This window comes from Haliaeetus albicilla, chromosome 13 (assembly GCF_947461875.1).
Source record: "Haliaeetus albicilla chromosome 13, bHalAlb1.1, whole genome shotgun sequence".
In the NCBI taxonomy this organism is placed as follows: Eukaryota; Metazoa; Chordata; class Aves; order Accipitriformes; family Accipitridae; genus Haliaeetus; species Haliaeetus albicilla.
Window position 1 is genome coordinate 18,099,025 of NC_091495.1, and position 14,686 is coordinate 18,113,710.

Sequence of the window (14,686 nt, forward strand, 5' to 3'; positions counted from 1 at the left end):
TGCGGTTTTAATGAGTTTATCTTGTCTGTACTGTAAATACATATTTTTACAAATACTTAGTTGTCATACATGTCAAAGGGATAAGTAGTTAGATCAAAATAATCAGTAGCTCATGTTTATTCCAGTCCATTTCTGTTGCATCTAAAATACTTCAGTGAAGAGATCCAGACACTGATAATTATCATCTTTAGAAGTTTTATCACACTCTGAAATTCCAGCAAGCTCTTAATTTAGCGAGTTTTCACTTAAATCTCAAGGGGTTTTTCTTCCCAGTTGTGGGCTGAGTACATGTTTTTGTGACATAAATTTGTGTATTCTAGAGCACAGCCCCCAAGAGCACAAACTAAGGAACAGATGTAGCTGTCATCCTGTAAACTGAGAGAGTTTCTCCTTTGTGCCTGATGGGAGCTAGTCCTAAAGCAAATTAGTGCAAACTCTATAGATTATGAAAACTGGACAAAATGGTGCTGGTGAGGAGTTATAGCTGGGCACAGCAACAGTCATGCGACAAGCTGAAAAAGTGTTGTGGGCTGCTCTGTGGAACTATTTCAGGCTTAACTTGTTAATTATATATTTTCTAGAGCATTGCTCCTAAAAATATGTATAGTCTAGGCTCCTTTGGAGTCTATCTCTCATCACTAGTGAACTAACAGAAAACCAAAACCCTGAAAACAAAACTGTGGGGTTTTGGCTGTTTTACATAGAGATTGCCTTTGTAGTTTTGGCTTCTTTGAAACATGCAGAAGGTTAATCGTCTTAAACTTGGCTAAAGTAAACCCATAATTGATTAATAAATGAAAGTTATGGGAATTAACTTGCCTATTATAGTGATGTGTTTGAAATATGAAGCTCTAATTCTGTTAAACTTGCAGCAGAGATCATAGTTCATAATATTACGTGATTAAGTATTTTGAGTGTTTAGGTAGGAAAGATGACAGGCACAATAATATTACAAAAGGGTTTCAAAACACCAGGTGATGTGAAGCTAAGACTTCTAGAATAAGTCTCTTCTGTGTCACTTCATCTAGAGAAGGGAATTTTAGGAGTCTGTCTCAGAAAAACTGTGTTGTGATTTTGCTGGATGTCAAAAGTACATAGGTGTCTAGAATAAAGTACATAGGTGTCTAGAATAAAGTACATAGGTGTCTAGAATACATCTAGGAGAGGCCCTAGAATGAACATGGCTGGCTACACTAGTGCAAGTTGTGCAGAAGAGAATATGTACCTGTAGTGCTGTTTCTTGGGTTTCTAATTGTCCATATGAGCATTTATTTGGTTACCCAGATCAAATGCTGAGAAGCAACACGGGAACTTTCTGCACAGTAGAGATTCCTGAAGCAACGTTACTGCTGCCAGTACCCAGAGGACCTGGACAAACGAATCCGTAAGAAGGGTTCATGGTGTCACTTCACCTCTGAAGCAGCTGGTGGTGTGAGGAGCATTAGTATGGTTTCACATTGGAGCTTCCTAACAGCTCAATGGGACAGCTCAGGTGTGGGTGAAATAGCACTGGCACAACCTGCTTGCGAGACTGTTCTCACTTTGCCCTCCTGTCAGGTGTCCTGTGGCATCTGGGCAGTCAAGGTTGTAAACCTTCAGTAGGGTTTTCATAGTTTTTTTCTTAAAACTTGCCAAAATGAATCAAAATTGCTACTTATAAGGTCTCTAATCTTCAGAATAGCGTTAGTTGTAGCTCTCATATGTTATGCTAGGAGGAATATGTAAATTTGTCTCAGTTTTAAGAGTGGGACACAGACTTTGTAAGAAGGTCACCAAGAGCTGCTTGGAATTGGACTTGCTAGATGTGGGCTAAGTTGGTCACATTGCTGCTTGCTAGCTCGAGTTTCCCTTTAGTGAAAGAAGAATGATGATACTCGATCCGTTTGTGAAATTCTTTGTGCTCTAGTGATGAGCAGCGTAATAGAAGAACTAGTCTCTGTTATTTGGGAATGTCTGACACCATTCCTTCACTGAGCGGTAGACCTGAGGTAGGTATGTGTCTACTCTCAGTATTTGTAATTCGGTGTTTTTGCTCAAGTGATAACTGACTGCTGTGGATACGATACATATGATATACAGGTATGTAGGTTACTGAGTGCTATATGCCCTTTATTTCCTAACCCAGCTCTTTGCCGAGCCATAGTTTGGATTTTCCCCATGTAAAACATTGTTGTCTCCTTGGAAGCTCTGTTGTGGAGACACTGTTTTTGCCTCCTTGCTTCTGTCACTTTATTTTTTGTATCCAATCTGATAAGGCTGATAACCTGTAACGAGTGTGCGAGAAATTCCTGGCATGAGCCAATGAATTGCTGAGATTGTTATAATTCTGTACTACAGAAGCACCCCGTTTTATTTATACGCTGTTTGTCTTCAGTTTCATTATGTGCCAAGAAGAAAAAAGCCAGACTTTTCCTTCAAGCAATTGCTTGTATAACCATTCATACAGTGAGTGTGCAGATGCCTGATACTTTAAGCCAAATCCTTTTCTGCCCTAGCAATGTTCGTGAGGGTACTCCCCAGTCTGGTGCACGTGTTGTGTACTCTTGGTTGGAGGACACTTTCATCCTTGTTCTTCTAGCTGTCCAGCTGAGCCAGAGCTACCAAACTTTTCATTCTAACTGAAAATTTGCTTTCTCGTCTTTGTGGGCATGTCTTTGCATAAAGGCTGTAGCTTTAAGCTGTTCCAGATGTGTCAGAGCCACTGCTGACCATCAGATGAGTACTGCCAGTGTTTATGCTATTCAGGAAAAAGCCAGTAGGAAGCATTCTGTGAGCAGGGGTTTTAAGCCAAGAGTTTGTAAGAAGCATCAACAGCTTCAGATGTTTTTTCTGGAAGCTTTTAGCTTCATCTTGATTCCATGTTTCAAGGAGTCTTAATCCTTATGCCAGCTCACCTCAACTAGATTTTTTTTTAGATTGGAAGGGAAGAGAAAAGAAAATGTACTTGGAAATAGTTCAAGCACAAACTTCAAAAGAACCATTTCCAAGACTGGTATCTGTATTGCTTTAAGACCTCCCGAATTTTTTAGGTGTCTGGTATCTCACAGGAATTTAAGACTGGCACCAGCTCCAGAGATCCAGTTGCACAGAGAAGTTGAGTAGTGCACTGAAACACTACTTGGCTGCAGCTCTTGGTAGATGCCTTGGAAGTCACTTTCCAGCAGGCCATCACTTACTGCACTATGTACTTCAGAGACATTGGTGCCCTCCAGAGCTTGCCCTAGGTTCTGGTTTCTGGCAGTTTAGGCATTTTAACAAAGGTTCTATTTCTAATCCTTGTGCTCCTCTCGGGACCAATGCCACCAAATGAAACAGCCTGAGATGATCTGAGGCTCTGAATGTGGTTCGACCTTCCTTTGCTTCTTGGGGAGGCCTATTGTAGGTAGAAAGAGAGGGCCAGGCACAACAGTCGATCCCCCTTTCAGACAGGACAGCGAATGGATCTAGTGGCCAACCCTGTTTTCCATCCCCTGTAGTTAGAGAGCTTTACGACCCTCCTGTAGCCAGAAGTCTCAGGTTGACAGGAGAAAATCTGGCTTGGCTCCCGCCTGAGTGAGCCAGTGGACCGCATTCCTCTGTCCTAACAGGGCCAGTTCTGGCATCCCCCTTGTCATGTGCAAGATAAGAGATTCTGCCTAACTGCCTTGGTAAAGGGTAACTGAACAGGACCTTCCACAGGCTGCCTTTTCTAGAGTACAGAGATAATGTCTCTGCACCCATATCATGAGCAATTCGCATTCTAAGCAGTGCCTTCATTTTTGCATAAGGAGAATTTCTGCCGTCCCCTTCAGGTCATTTCAAAAGGTTCCTCTTGTTTCTCTCAACACATTGTCTAGTCTCATCGTGTCCATTGTAACTTAAGTCAGTAACAGCTTATAATTTCTCTGTTTTGCTACAGCAATTTTTGTCAAAAATAACTGAGCCATTTACTAATCAGTAACATTGATCAAGCAGGCACTGATCAACATTATGTTTCGGACCTGCTCACAGATTTTTAAATCTGCATCTCCACTCAAAGCTCCATTTATTTCCCTCAGTCCGTGAGTCATATGGTCCTCTGTGTTAAATCATGGCTTTGCTTTTCTGTTGGGAGATACCCTAGTTAACAGTAGAATGAATGCCAAAGCCAAGTAATTAGATTCTCTGCTTGAAGTTTAGTCATCTCTCTTCCCCAGGGATGTGTTCCTCCCCTTTCATTCTGGCATGCTGTTTGGTGTCTGAGCTTCTTGGTTAAAAGTTTGTCTACAGCCATCTTTACTGTTCAAGTGCTTTTTTTTCTCCTTCATCCTGCAATGATTAGGAAGCTTAAGAATTTAGAAACACTTCCTTTCATTCTCCTTGAATTTTTCTCTCCCTATGTTATTTTAAAATCTCTTTCCTTGAGGGATATTTAAACTAATTCAGACTTCTATGAAGATCAGATCGCTGAGCCCATGGCAACCATTCTGATGGCTGTCAAATTGATGAAAAGGGTGAGCAATACATGCCCTTACAGCTGGCCCTCCCTGTACTGTCTCTATCTTGACAAAATTACCTTTTGCACTTGCTTTACTTTTCTATCTGAGGCAAGTTTAATTTGTGCTAATTGCACTGTGTTTTTCAAAACTGCAGATGTTCATATCCGATTAATCCCATTTTATCTTGGATATTGAGGAATCTTTTGGTTTTCTGTTTGAACACCATGAAACTGGTTGGGAGGAACTTCCAAAACACAAGTCCAGGGCTCAACTATATTATCTAAAGGTTGTGGTACCAGAGAGCTGATTGTGACACCACCTATAATGAAAGTGAGAGGATGGAAATATTAAATGTGGTTAAAATACCACCCACCAAATCTTGGACAACTTGTATGGACTCGGAGGAAAGCAGCTACCTGGAACTGTGGTTGCATCTTTACTGAGGAGCGTGCTGATGTGGGGGCTTCCAGGTATGGTGTGGTTTCAGCAGAACGGTACCCTGCTCGCCACTCTCCTATGGACTGCAAAATACCACTTTGTTTGCTTAGGGTCAGGGGGTAGCAGGGTTGTCTACCAAGTGAATAGTCTGTGGAAATGGACATTGCTCCTGGAAGAATGACACTTCTGTGACCTGTTCTGAAAATACGTTTAATCAGAGTGACTTTAATGAGGACGGAAATATATAAACTGCCTCTGCTCCAGACACAAGGTAAGCAAAGCACATGCCTCCGAGCATTGTGTAAATGGTTGCAGGAGTACTCCGATATGTTTCAACTGGGATATACAAATATGTCCCTTAACAGATTTTTTTTTTAATTAATTTTCTGAAAAATTTCAAGCTTACTGAAGTCATACTTGAGAGAATGCTTTTCTGTGCCAAACGAATCTCTTTGCGTGGATGAGGAAAAGGCTGGAAAACTTCAAGCAAATGCCTTCACTTAAAGCTTTTTGAACTAATCAGTAAATATATAAAAGGAGTTTAAAACTTTATTACAAAGTTTTCACGTACAGAACAACCTTCTAAAGCTGCATCTTCATTCTACAGCTTACTTAATCTAATGTACTTTTGCATATATATTTCTCTCTCTCAAGCTTCCCCCCTCCCAGAACTTACTGTGCAGTTGTTGTCAGTCAGCATACATGTTAAGCGAAAGTTAAATGATGTGCTCGGCATGTGCATGATGGGTCAGCAGGTATTGGAACCTGGGGGAAAAATGACAGGACTGGGATTCTTTCTGAGTTTTATAAGATTCTGGAAGTGCCAACCAGACCTGGATCGACATGTCACCTGCAATTTTCTGTAGGGTAGCTTTTAGATCTAGAAATAGGGAATTTGAAGCTGCAGGGTTTAATTATTTATGTGTATTGTCTTGATTTAACTGGTTTATTCTATGGTGATTAAATGCTGCTGTTTGAGATGAGAAATTAGTATGAATTTACAATAGGGACTTAAGGGAAAACTTTGAGGGGGTGTTTTGATTTATTTTGGGAACCTGAGTAACTAGACTCAGAAATGGTGGACTGGGTTACACAGCACTGCCTATCTGTGTGGGGTTGTGAAGTGTTCATGGGTTACCTTCTGGGCTGCACCCCACAGCCCTAGCTCCCCAGTCAGCCAGCCTGTCAAATTATTGCAGCTTTTGAGCTGTGTGTTTGTATGTTGTTTGCGGGGAAGCTGTGATGTGGGGAAGGTGGCCACAGATGGTGCATGCTCACCTCTTTCGTCAATGTCCCACAGCATGGGCGTGCTGTCCCAGACCGTCTCTGTGAGGCCACAGTACTCCAGGGACACAGCTGTGCTTTTTTCCCTGTTAGCATTAGGTCACTCGTCCAAATAAGAGATTTATTGTTGTGCATTTGCTGGAGGAAAGCTTGAGCCTCCATTCTTCTATGCTTACCACATCTGGCTTGGGACCCAGTGCTATTTGGTGGCCTGTTACACTGCCTGTGTACTCATCCTCTGTCATATTATCGCGTTATGGGCTGACTCAGCTCACTCTTTGGCCTCAGCAAATTGGCTGGGATTGTGTGCTGGCGTTCCCTGTTTCTCCCACATCTCCCATGGGTATTTACAGTCAAACAAACTTTTTTAGGATGACACACACGGCCATCCTGGCTTGTCAAAAGCAGTCATATGTGGCCACAGCAAAGACCTCTCGTTCAACTCATACTGTTACAGTATTGAGATGGCCAAAGTTTCAGCCTGCTGTCTTCCAACAAGTGAAACCAGCTGTGGGGGATGTTGTAGGTAATTGTTCATTGTATAAATTTCTCCCTGAGGACACACCCCAAAGAGTTTTCTGATCATGATCCCAGCAATCACTTGTGCAACAGAAAGGCTCTTCAACCTTTGTCGCGTCCCAAAGTTGGAGCGACTCAGGTTCGTGGATTTCCTTTGTCAGAATTAAGGTGAAACGACACCAGGGGAGTTCAAACAACAATCAACATTTATTCAACCTAGCTAACTCTGTCCAAGTACACATGAACTTGTTAATATGAACCTTGCAACATGTCATTAAGCCGCTGTTTGAGAAGAGGAGGGAAGTACAGAAAGAATGAAATGGAAAAAGGAACATGAAATGTATCAGAAGGAGAGCCCTCCCGTTGAGTCACGAGGTTCAGAGCAGACCCCCTTGCTTTCTGGACTCCTTCTCAAAGAGGAGCTCAGGGGCGGCTAGGTCCACTCCTAGTCTCAGACTTGGTCAACGGTTTATGTTTCAAAGGATGAGGTGTAGGGACTGTGGAAAAGAGAGAAGGAAAAGAGAGAGAGAGAGAATGAGAGAAAAAAGAAAGAGAAGAGAAGGGTTTCACCAGTCCTGGGTCCAGCGTTGGTCCAGCCAGCGTAGAGATCCAGTTCCGGAGGGCGCGCACTGAGGATTCGTTCTCTCCTCTTTTATAGTGTGTTAGTTGATGATCTCAACATGCGCAGTTCCCACACCTGGGGTTCACTGGAATCGGTAGCTTTGGGGGGGGGTGTTCATTGTGGAGTTGCTTCTCTTTTCCTGCTAGTATGACCACTTAAGATAGAAGCACAGTCCCAACTTCCATGGGGCCTTCTTCCTCCAGGAAGGCATAAATTGTGTTCCTTCTCCTGGTCACTCAAGATAAGGAATTGGGGCCTTGGAGAAGTGCGTTCCCACCCTCCATGGGGCCCTCTCCTCTGTCCACATTGTCCTGTTCACAAAACTCCAGCATTTTTACAGAGGCCGTTTTCTCCACCAACACTCTTTTAGCAGATGTTTGAGACATTTGAATTTGTCAGACCGTCACAACCTTACAAAGATGATTAAAACTGGTCACGCAAACATGAAGCATGGTAATTCACCTACACGTGTTATCACTTGAATGAGGTCTTATGTGTCTCTGTGCTTCATGTGCATAATTGTGAATAAAATGTAGACATATTTAAAAACTAAGTTGGAGGGTTTTTTGAAGCTGACGTGGAGACAAACAGTGTAAGTAATTCACTGCCTTTTCTTTCATATCATGATTGTTGAAACTTAAACAGACTAGACATGCTGTTCTGGTGATGATGCTTGCTGATTGGTTTTTTTCTTTTTTTTTGGTGTTTTTTTTTTAACATCTATTTAGTTAAGTTTTATGTGGAATTTACTTTGCCTAGAAACATTAAATGGATACATAGGAGAGAACCTTCAGAAACTGTTTTTAAAATTATAAATTAGTAGCTGTGATAGAGTTTTAGACTGCAAACTGGGACATACCCACGTTCCCATTCATAATGGGACTAGTCATTTTGGGATGTAATCTCCTATTCCTAAATCCCATTTATTATGTGAAACAGTAATATCCCTTAATGGCAACACCTGAAAAGTTTAATCTGTGAAGAGACGCATTAAAGCTAGTGAGAGTACTATAGTCTCTTGTCTTATAAAAGGTAAAGAAAAAATCAATTAACCAAACAATCTTTCTGTTATCAGAGCTAGAGATAATAGTCTAAATGTGTCATTTTTACATTGAATTTTGTTTGTGATAATGAAGGAAGGCAGACTGATCTAACCTTGATTACTTCTGAGTACGCAAAGCCCTGCTAGTGTGTTTTTCAGGTTTGAGGGTTTAAAAAAAAAAATTTAAAGCAATTTGCATTATTTGCAGATTTTTTAAGTCTCTCCTGAAGCCAGGGAGGCCTGAAAATACTGAACTCATCACACAAAAATTATATTTGTCTCCAGGTTTGATACCTTAAAGAGTAGCATCTGGATGGTTAAACTGAAGATGTGCTGAATGATTTGAGGTAGAGGAGACAATACTCTGCTAAGTGTGGAGATAGGCAGAGATGTAGTGCTATTGTAGGATTGCTGTTGTCCCTGTTACAGTGGCTACCTGAGCGAAATGCTGATAACAGCTTTTTTTTTTTCTAAATTCAGAGATAATTCAAATCTCCATGCACCTGAGCTTCTTTGAGAAACCTTAGCAGAAGCTGGGGACTGCCAAATGGGTGGAGAGTGTATTGCTCCAGCAAAGTCAGTCTGTTACCACGTTGTTTGTTAGAGTCTGGGGAAACCCCTGCTGTGGGCTCCTTGGATCAGCCTTTCTCGAAGCTTCAAGTTTTCTTTGCCTGTCAGGTATGTTATTCCAGCAAGGCAGAAATCACATTCTGGACAAATTTGATGGGAGGAAAAAGGCCCAGCTCAGTAGCTGTTATACCTAGCCAGGTTTTTAAGTTAGTGGAAGCAGTAATAAGCCCTCCAAAAGAGATCATTTTGCTATCTAAACAAGCTGGAGAGCATAATACATGCACAACTGTTATTTCAGACTACTCCTCCATGCCCCACCTCAGTCTGACTATTTAAAACTGCTAAACCCCAAAGTGTTGGGGCAGTTACCAACTGGACAAGGAGCACCGCAACTTAGCTGGCCCAAGGACGTTGGATGCGATTGCTTCTCACTCTTAACCCTCTCCCTTGACATGTCCTCTGGAGTGATGGTTCCATCGAATCCCTGCGGTAGGTACAGGAGGGCTTTCTTCTCTGGGGTGTGCTTGCTGGAAAGCCTCTGAGTGGTCATCTTGCCATGAAGATTTCATGCCAGCCCCATCCAAGGAGTTCCTCAGATGCGTGTCTGGAAATGAGCCAAGCACAAGAGTGTTTGCTTCACTTTGCTTGTCTTTATGTCTTGGGATCCTGAAGCCACAGTTGCTGTCAAAGGGTCTCAGGTTCATTTGAGAGTTTACTTCAACAATTATTTTCCTTGAGTTCTTTGCTGTCCCCAACTTTTATGGATTTATTTTGTTCTTTAGAAAGTTATAATTCTATCGGTGAGTTTTGTTCTCTCCATAAGTTAGAAAGGACAGGGTTTGCTAAATGATAATTAATGAGACTACATCAGCTGGTCTAAAGCCTGCCCTGAGAGCAAGGGACGGAAAGTTGCATCTGTAATGCATATGTTTCACGGCTGATGGATCTTCTTGTACTGACCAGACTTTTAATATCAGAAACTCAATTTGTCAGAAAGCATCATTTCCCTTTCAGTTGAATATGTACAGCTGTTGCAAACACTGCTGCATGCTGTGGTACCAAAAAATACCACGTTTTTCTTCTACAGTTTGAAGGCAAAATAAACTTTGTGGTTTCTCAGATCCCACTTTGAAGCAGTGGTTCATAGCTGGCTGACTTTAATAACTGTAATTGTATGTGCAGTCCTGCTCCAGCTGTGCACCGGGCACCATGAGTCACTGTCCAAAAAAATCCCTTAGGTTCAAACCCCTCTTAAAAGAAACAGTTTTAAAATTCTCCTGAATATCCTCTGCTCTGTTATCAGGAAGTTCTCTTCTGGTCAGGCAGCTATGTTGTGGCCATTTTAGATGGATCTCTTGGAGTATGCATAGGCATATCCTATGTTGCATGCTCCCAAGCCGGAGCTGGGGACAGAGGAGCGGGCTGTCCCTGAGGAGCCATGGCTTGGCCAGCGATGGGTACATGCAGTGATCTCACCCCACAGTACAGAGGACAAATACACGTGGGCCGTTGCATGAGTCACTAGCATCACCCTGGACCCGCTCCTGAGGGCACCTGCAGGCCTGGGGACCATTCCCACCTCTGCTGCTCACCCCCTTTGTGCAGATCTATGAGCTGCTTCTGCCTCTTTGTTCTGCTCCTCGCTGCTGTCACTCCAGCATTTTTCGTAGCAGGTTAATTTGCTATAAACACCAACCAAGAAATCCAGGAATTTTGTCCACTTTGTCAGAAGAAGCCACAGTTTAAATACCCTTGTATTATACTGCTATACATCTCACCAGGATTTATAAATTCATTTTCAGCAGCAGAACTCAAATCAGTTTATTAAACAGCTAAGTATTGCCTGATGTGGCTGTAAAAGTAAAGAAACTGAGGCAGAAAAGTGAAGTTCACCTCATGTTGCCAAGTAGCCAGCAAGAAAGCTGGGGAAAAGGAGGCTATCTACTTCCAGCTCTCTTCCCAGGAGCAATTGCCATGCTGTAAATAAAGTTTAAACACTTAAATATTTTTTAAGTTCCTTTAAAATAATTATAATAAATGCCGCCTTATTTCATACATTTCCTGTCCACATACTGTATTTACATATTACATGTAGTTGGAAGGTATTATTAGAGATCCCTCTTCAGGTACCTGAGTCATAGCACCTTTAACTTGCCACCATAAATAGGCATGTTTGACTGAGACTGCTTGTGATGTGATACCTCAGCCTGTGCATTGAAGGCTTGCTCTCCTACTGATAGCTAAGGAAGACTTCAAAATCAGAATTCTTCTCTACAGCAAAATCCCATTTGCCTGATTCCCAGCAAATGTTTGCACAGGCTTGGGAACTAAACCTGACCCTCAATCTGTTGCTGGCCTCATCAGGTCAGATGAAGATCACCATCAAGTCAAAATATCCATGAGACTTCCTCTAAGTGAAGCGTGGTGGGACCCAGAGGATCAGTCACTGTGGTGCCAACATGACTGTTCACCCTGCTGCCCATCCATGTCAGCAATGCTGAGGGCCAGCTGCTAGTGCTCTAGGAGATGCTCGATCGCAAAGCACTAGTTCTGTGCAAACTAGCTGGCCGAAGGCAGAAGTCAGGCACTTCAGTCCGATTTTCTTATGTGCTGAGGCATGTAGGAGGAAAGTATCTTAAGCAGTCAGGTCTGAAAATGGACTCTGTAGTACTACTACTGTCTGTACTAATATCTATTTGAATTTGCAAATACAGGACTTTATCCAAGAAATGTCAAATCTACCTTGCCTAAGCTGGGAATGTGGCCCAGGTGCTATGTGGGTTATCTGATGCCTTGGCAGGTCCTTGACTATACGTGTGTGAATTCTACCTACTCAGTAGGACCTGTTTTCCAGCAGGATTGGACTTACATAAATCCATCGTGCAGCCCTAAACAATATGTGGAGTAAGACTTTCCAAAAGTGGAGGCAGGGTATGTGCACTACAGTGTACATGTGCCTTGGATTCCTAGTTTTCTGGCAAGCCTGAATGGATTTACTGCATGGCAGTTCCAATCACTGCTGGACACACAGAAGTCCTGGGAAAACATGGATAATAGTTGTCCACCTGGACAGAAGCTCTGAGTGGGAAAAAGATATATTTTTTTCCTAGGGGATGCTGAGTATATTTGGCCCATAAGTGCACCCCTGCATCTGCTTTGTTTAAAAAGTCAGTCCCATACATTTTCCTGGGTGATGTGGAATTTTATAGGTCATCAGATCTGACCCAGTTTTTGGGACTGCAAAGAAATGTTTGCTGTGGACTCTCGAGGTCAGCAGCACTCCTGGAAGATTGCTGAACTTGGGCTTTCTTTTGACAGAGTGCCATCCACATACGATGCAGAGCAGGATGTGGTTTCTCAAGCAGAATAGCCATGTTCTTGCAGGAGGCTAGTGGCAGAGGGAATCTTGATTTTAGTTACTGAACATGGAATCACTTATCTGCTTATGCAGCTCTTAAAAGGGAAGGGGAGCATGCTCATTCTGTGCAGTCCTTTATGGAAGCATCATAATAGCTCAAGCTGTCCTTCAAACAGCCAAGTGGCATGGTGTGTGTCACCTGGAAGAATTAAGTGCTGGGGAGAACTTACACTCAAAAGTGGCCTGACCTCGTGCCACTGTCTCCCAAACTGCATATGGAATTCATAGGACTTCTGTAGCGTTAGTATGGTCTTTGCTGGGTCTGAAGTGATGGGGTTTTGCAGATTAGCAATCTATATGATGAATGATATAAGAAAATTCTATCTAGCAAAAACTGCTGCCAACATTTTAAAACATCTACCAAATCCTCTTCCCATTAAAACAGTCTTGCTAAAGTTGTCTGCTCTAAACAGAAACATATTTTACTGTTCTTTGTTATGTGGTTTTCCTCCTCGGATTTCTGTGAAAGCATGTGTTTCACAAGGCATATTGAAGTTGTCTCATGGGCAAGAACATGTAAATGGCAAGCATGTCATTTTCTTGAAATGCCCTGTAAAATGGCTAGCCACGTTGCCTTAACCATGCAGACAGTTTTCAGAGGCATAAGAGGAAAGAAGGATTTTGCATACACTCTGAGCCTGGGGCTGGGGGGCATCTGAGCTGTGCCTGTGGCTCTTCAGTTGCCCATCAGGAAGTCATCCCAATGTGCTCTCCATGCCTCAGTTTCCCCATTTGGGAAGGCAATGACTGTGTAAGGGATCTGGGTTCTCCTAATGAAAAATATAACACAAGCTTTGTGTGTTGCTGGGTTGACTCCGTGGGTCCAGCCATACCTACTGTTGTGATATGCAAACCCAGTTCATGCTCCCAGGAACAGTTTACTGCAGCACTTTCAGGTGTGAAGTTTCCCTCTTGCACTGGCTCCACATCGAGCTCTTTCTCCTTAATGCAGCCAATACATGGAAGGGAGAGCAAGCCCTATTATTCCTTGCCTTAGTGCCCTGCCGGGTTGTTTAGGGTGAATCATTAACCAAGCACTTGAATCTGGCAAAGCAAAAATGTTTGTCGAGTGCCTTTTGCAGACTGTATGGAGCCTTGGCCTTCTGTAGGAGGAACGGCTCCACTCTCCCACAGGAACGAGAGCACTGCTGAGTTCCTCTGCTCGCTACCGTGCTTTAACCAGACATTGCGCTTCCAGTACATTTACATGCTGAAGTATATATATATTGCGGTTCTGGTGTTGCTCCTGCTTTGTGTGTGAGGAAAGGGAATGGTGGATGCATCCTGAAGAAAGGAATTAAGAGGTATGTTAACTTTTCCTTCAATTCCTCCTTTGTAGCCGCTGGAGGTTTTTTTTGTAAAAGGAATGATGATCCTTTTCCTAGCAGCAGTTAATGAATTGAAACTGTTCTTTAGGGTGATGCTGACATGCCAGCTCTCTGTACATGGAAAATGACTTCTGAGGTCCCACAGGAAAGGACCGCATAGTCTGCTGAAGATCACGGAAAAGATACCCTTCTGTGAAAGGTGGGGTTGTTTTGTCTGATGGCTGCTTTGTGTGTTTCCTCCATGGATCTTTCTGCTTGTCTTGAAACCATTGCCTTGGTGTGTGGGGCTGTAAGTCCCTGGGGGTGGTGGTGAAGGAACAGCTTGGTCTGGATAAACTATACTTGACATGCTTATTTAGATGGTGGTGGATTGGCTTTGTCCTTTCTCCATGAGCCAAGACTGAAGAATTACTGAAATACTGCAACACTATCAAGTGGGTGAGTGCTTTCATTGTAAACCTGTAAATCCTCTTAACCCCTATTTGTAAGGGATGAATGGGAGCCCTGAGAGCCCACCTTCTCAAAGACCATCAGTCCCACTTATGCCACAGATACAATGCAAATACTGATTTCTCCCTTTTAAATGCAAGAGCATTTATCTGCTAGTCCTCAAATTGTATTTCCATGATATAGGAAGAGTTGTCTGGATAATTAACAAATACAGTTACAAAACATCAGTTTGAACAGATGTTCTTGTCTGTGCTTTCAAAGCAAATGGCCTTGATTTTGCAGCGAAGTCAGTGAGATGGCACCTGAATGCAAGGGTTTGGGTTTGTGAAACTGTTTGCAGAATGAGGGCCTGTATTTATATTTCTTCCAGAAACTCTCACTATACTGCACACAAACCTCATTTAGAGAGTTTTACTGAGATGGCACATTCAAGCCTTCATTATTAGGAGACGTCAGCAATGAGATTGCCAGTTTGACATTAATTCTTCCAGCTGTGCCTCTGTGTATTGTAGTTGCCCTGATTTATTTGGTTGCAGTTTGTTTTCTGCAGGGTCTCCT